We start from the raw sequence: 6,107 nt of genomic DNA on the forward strand, positions 1-6,107 counted from the left end.
ACTAAAAAGCAGTTCACCTGCACAGACTTTCCATTTGACCCTTATTTTATTTCTGGGCGTCATTTTCATTTCTCACACAGACCCTATTTATACACTCTACATCCTCAGATGTTTCTCTGGGGAAATTTACTCGGAATAAACCCACAAACGCAAATTTCCTCAAAAATAACTTAACAACTTAAGAAACAAGTCTTGACATTCCCTTTGGGCTGGAGACTCATTTTTCTTAGAGCACCCATGTGAGAACTGAAATGACTTTTTGGTTGCAGTACAGTCTTCTCTATTCTCATCTCCTTGATCATTGCTATTAAGTATTTAGCCTACATTTTTATGGTTCAATCTTGGAAATGGCTTTTAGAGTTTCATGATTATTTCCTTAATTGTTTCCATTTTTCAGCTTTTACTCTGACATTAGCTACTGCACATTCTTTAAACTGCCCAAAAAGTAGGACCTGAATTGCATTACCAAATAGTACAATGGAAAATCCCTTTCTTTGGATTCTTAGGGAGCCACAGGAGAAACCTCAAGGATGCTGTCTCACCACAGAGCTGGCTCAGAAGCCTAAGACCTGAGCAAGTTCTCTACTTTGCTCACAACTTATCGGGGTGATATCTCATTAAAATCATCCTGCCTTTTGATTGTTTTGCCTCATTGTTTAGCATAGGAAAAGTTACAAATCAAGTCTCATCTTCCTTTGCTTTCAGTTCTTCCCTTTTGCCAAATGTTTAAAGCAGTTCCTCAGCTATTATCCTGTTTCTAGTGGTTTCCTGGATTCTCCAGGCCAGGATGGAACAATATATCTTTGTAAGAGATATATTGATATCAATCAGTGTGATCAATGGCACTTGATGAAAATCACTAAAGACCTGACAAAGGTATAGCACTATTGTGTATTTCCATGTATCCCAATCCTTTCTGTTTCTCCATCCCTTCTCCTCCCTTCCACCAGTCATTAGTAGTTAGGAATAGATTATATCATTTGAGGACAAAGGAGATAATTGCTGATTATCTAACTTTACCTTACTGTGTTATTGAGTTACAGTTTGACCTGAAACAGAGGAAGACCCTTTGTTATTCTAAAGTTCTTGTTTCCCCAAAAATTCTTGCCTGAAATGTTGGAGTTGGTGGAATGGAAATAAACCAAGAATAATTTATTTTCTATCACAAATAGTAAAGCTAGTTTTCAAGTCAAAGAGGGGAACTATTAAGACTCACTCACAGCAACCCATTTATTACTTGGCTTTAAAATCACATGAGATGGTCTTTTAAAGATTTTTTAAAATGTTATGGTTTGCTTTTCAGATTGTGATTGTCATACACAAATAATGCAAGACTGAACAGAGTCAAACCTGGGGTGTGTGCAGGGTCAGTTCCAGAAAACAGGAGACATGTAGTGTTTTCATTCTGTTATCTAAGGGAGAGATTCATGGGGCAGCCAAGGGCAGTAATTATGGGTCCCTAGGCTTTACATAAAGCTAAAAGCAAAGTGCTCAAAGTTGAGAGTGGGAGATGAATACAATCCATTGGGGAAAATGGCAAGCTAACAGGCAACAAGTTGGAAAACAGTCACCAACGCCATTCAATTAACTCTTCCATGCTGTGTTTTCCTTGGCTGGAACTGTTTTTTACCTGGGTGGCCAGTCCTCATCGGCTCTTGGGTCTCAGATTCTTAAAGGTACCACTTAGCATCTGGCAGTAGATTGGTGCATCATAATCATCATCCATCAGTAATTCTTTTTCAACAATGCTGATCAAGTCCTAATATGCCAAATATTCTGGGAACTAAATTCTTAGTTGGATTTGATAAATGTCTTTTCCTTTTAGAGTTTGTTGAGATATTTTTCTGGAGTTGACACCCTTCCTGACTTCCTAAAGCTTATTTCACATAACATCCATGGCATATGTTGGAACAAAATTTATGCACGATGTACTGCATCCTACAAGCATAAGGATAGAATGGAAAGACACTATTATATTTACCCACCACAATTGATTGATTGCTTTCTTATGGGTAGCGATAAGGGAGAATGCTTGGGAGAGAGAAGAGAGAGAAAAGAGTTTCTTCTGTAACATCCAGTCTTTTCTGGGGGTGGGAGAAGAGAACACACACACCTGTTTCTAGGGGGCATTGTTTCCAACCTTATTATAAATAATGGAAAGAACGTGAAGTCCCAAAAGAACTTTCACACTTTGTGGGAAGCTGTTCTTATTTAGTAGAATCAGACTAGGTTGAGCCATGTGAGGCAGAGGCCTGGCTTCCAGGAACTGCCGGGAAGTATGTGGCGCTGTGTGGGAGTGATACCCTGTTTCTTTCTGGACTTTTCCCCTTAAGAGGATGGGTCCTTTAACTTCACCCTATCCTGTCCATCACAGAAGAAGCTCCTCCCAGTCCTTGCCTCCTTTTACCCACATATTATAAATAAAGGAAAGTTGGGTGACTGTTGTTGTAAAGAGGCCAGAACTGGTATGGCCAGAGCCATCACACTTCATCTTTCATAAAAAGAGTGTTGGCTCTTGTGTGTTCATTGAATAGATAAATTTTTTGGGTAAGAGATAGAAAAACTGCTAACATCCTCCTCCAGCAGTTAACTGTTTCCTCCTCCATGTGGGATGTGGCAGAGAGGACCCCCACAACACTTCATTCATTTTGACACTTCAGCCCTGTCCACCAAAGCCATTTTAAGAGAACCATTCAGGGGAACTGATAAAGGTCATCTACAAAAACCCCAAACTAACATCACACACAATGAAGGACTGGCTTTTTCTCCTTGTCAAGAAGAAAACAAAGATGTCTGCTCTTACCACTTCTACTCAACACTGTACTGGAGACTCTAACAGGACAATTAAGCAATAAGAAAAAATAAAAGCATCCAGATTGGTGAAAATAAAAAGTAAAACTATCTTTATTTGTAGCTGACATGATCTTATATAGAGAAAATACTAAGAATCCATTTAAAAAACTACTAGGATTAATTAACAAATTTAGAAACTTTGCAGGACACAAGATCAGTATACAAATATCAAAATACTTTTATATTCTAGCAGTGAACAATGTGAAAATGAAATGTAAAAACTTTCATTTAAAATAGCACCAAAAAGAATAAAATGGGAATAAATTTAACAAAATACATGGAAGATTCATACACTGAGACTACAAAACACCATTGGAAAAAAAATTAAGATCAAAATAAAGGAAAAGACACCCCATGTTCATGGATTGAGAGACCTAAAATCGTTAAGACAGTTGTAACCCCCAGATTGATCCACGGCTTGATTTTAAATAGGAATTTTAAAACTTACCACAAAGCTGTAGTAATCAAGGCAATGTGGTAGTGGCATATTAGATCAACATATAGATAAATGGAATAGTATTGAGAATCGAGAAACAAACCCTCAGATTTGTGGTCAACTGATTTTCTACAAGGGAGTCAGTCCAGACAGTTCAGGGAGAAAGAGTGATCTTAACAAAGAGTGCTAAGACAACTAGACATTTACATGCAAAAGAAAGAAGCTTGATCCTGTTCATGTATCTTATATAGTAATTACACAAATCAAAGACCTAAATATAAGAGCTAAAATTATAAAACTGTTGGAAGAAAATGTTAGAACAAATTTTTGTGGCCTTGGATTGTGGATATGATACAACACCAAATATAGGCAACAATAAAAATTGGACACCATCAACATTAAAAAAGTTTGTACTTTATTTCAAGAAAGTGAAGACAGAGTCGAAGGTGTAGCTCAGAGGCACAGTGCTTGCCGAATATGCACAAGGCCCTTGGTTAAATCCTGAGCACTGAAAAGGAAAAAAACAAACAAAAAACCCATTAAGAAAGCAAAAAGACAAACCACAGAATGGGACAAAATATTTGTAAAACAAGTATCTGAAAAGGAACTGCATGTAAATATATAAAGACTTAACACTTTTCAATATATTTTATATATTAAATATATAATCTATTTAATATATTTAATATATTTTAGTAACTATAAAAGAGAAATAACCCAGTTAAAAACTGGGTGAAGAACTTGAACAGACATTTCTTGAAAGAACCGTCTTGAAATGGATAATAATCATGTGAAAAGATACTCAGGCATCATTAGTCCTTAGAGAAATGCAAATCAAAACTGTTGAGATACTATGTCACATCCACTAGAACGGCTATCATCAAAAAGATGGATGATAACAAATGTTGACAAGGATGTGGAGTAGTTTGAACCCTCATTCCTCGTTGGTAAAAATGTACCAACTTTGGAAACAGTATGGCAGTTCCTTGAAAAACTAAACATCGAGTTGCCATATAACCTAGTAGTATTAGTTCTAGCTAAACACCCAGGAGAACTGAAAACATATCTACACACAACATTTGTATACCAATGTTCATAGCAACATAATTCATGGTAGTTAAAATGTGGAAACAATCTAAATGCTCACCAACTAATGAATAAATAAACATAATGTGGTATATCCATACAAAAGGATATGATTCACCCATAAAAAGGGTAAACATTGAAAGCAGTATGCTGAGTGAAAGGAGGCACATTCTATATGATTCCACTAATAGAAATTTGCCCAGAACAGGCAACTCCATAGACACAGAAAGTACATTAGTGGTTGCCAGTTGTTCCAGGGAGGAGGAATGGGGTATGACTGCTAATGAGTATGGGGTTTCTTTTTGGGGTGAAAATGTTCTGAAATTAATGCTGATAGTTGTACAACTTTGTAAGGATGCTAAAATCACTAAATTTCACACTTAGAAAGGGTGAACTTTTTTGTATGTGAATTACATCTCAATAAATTATTATTATTATTATTATTATTTGTGTGTGTGTGTGGTGCTGGGGATTGAACCCAGGGGCTCATGCTTGCAAGGCAAGCACTCTACCTAAACTGAGCTATCTCCCCAACCAAATAAATTATTATTTTAAAAAGTGAAAAAGAAGGAAGAAAAGAAAAAGTAACAGAGTCAACAGAAACTTATCTAAGATGGTTTAGGACACCATTGCCATACCTGGCTGCTTTAATGCTATCAGGTATTTGCATTAAATAGCTGGTGTTTGTGCTCTTTCTAGTTTTATTTCTTATTTTAATTTGAGGCTTCAGTGCAAGTTACCAAGCCAAACTGATTTCTAAACATGGGTTTTTGACATGTCTGATTCCATGGCCAAGAGATCTGGATTCAGATAGGAAATCATGAACAAATTAATTTTAACCATAAAGTAACAAATAGTTGGTGTCGAGAGACTCAAATTCTTCTCTAATACTTCTCTAATTATAGGGTTATTTCCTTGTTAAAACACAGTGATTGTCTTAGTCCATTTGGGCTCTATAACAAAAATACTACAGACTGGCTTAAACAACAAATATTTATTTCTCAAAGTTCTAGAACTAAGAAGTCCAAGATCAAGGTACAGAAAGATTCAGTGTCTGGTAGGAACCCACCTCCTAGTTGACACATTGCTGTCTTCTCTGTGTCCTTACACAATGGAAACTGGTGAGAAAGCTTTCTGGGGCCTCTTTTAGAAGGGCACTAATCCCACTCATAAGGGCTTAACCCTTGTTAACTAATCATCTCCCAAAGACTTTACCTCCTGATACTATCACATTGGGGTTTAGGATGTTAACATATGAATCTGGGAGTGAGCACATGCAGCCCATGGTAGTGACATATCAAACTGATGATAAGTTCCCTTTAGTGCTAGGTTAATATCCTAGAAATATTCATTTAAAGTCAGAATGAATAATAAATGGAATAAAACACACAGAAATTTAAATGAACCCTGAGGAATGCCCTTTATATTGCCATATTAAGAATGTTAAAAAAAAAAAAAAAAGTTGTACCGTAGGTGTATGATTTGGTAGTTAGGCAGCACCCTCCTTTTGAATTGCTCACAATGCTTTATAGCATTTACTTCAGCAATTGTCACAACACCGTTGTGGGTGGCAGGCATTGTGCTAACAGTGCAGTACAACTGCAGGTCAGACAACCAAGGGACACACAGTTATCACATGAGCAATGGAGAGCCCAGGTAGGCGTGCAACCCAGATGGTCCATCTAATAATGCCTCATCTACATCTGACCAAAGTGGCTGCTTCTTATACTGA

The sequence above is a fragment of the Sciurus vulgaris genome, assembly GCF_902686455.1.
Source record: "Sciurus vulgaris genome assembly, chromosome: 3".
Lineage (NCBI taxonomy): Eukaryota > Metazoa > Chordata > Mammalia > Rodentia > Sciuridae > Sciurus > Sciurus vulgaris.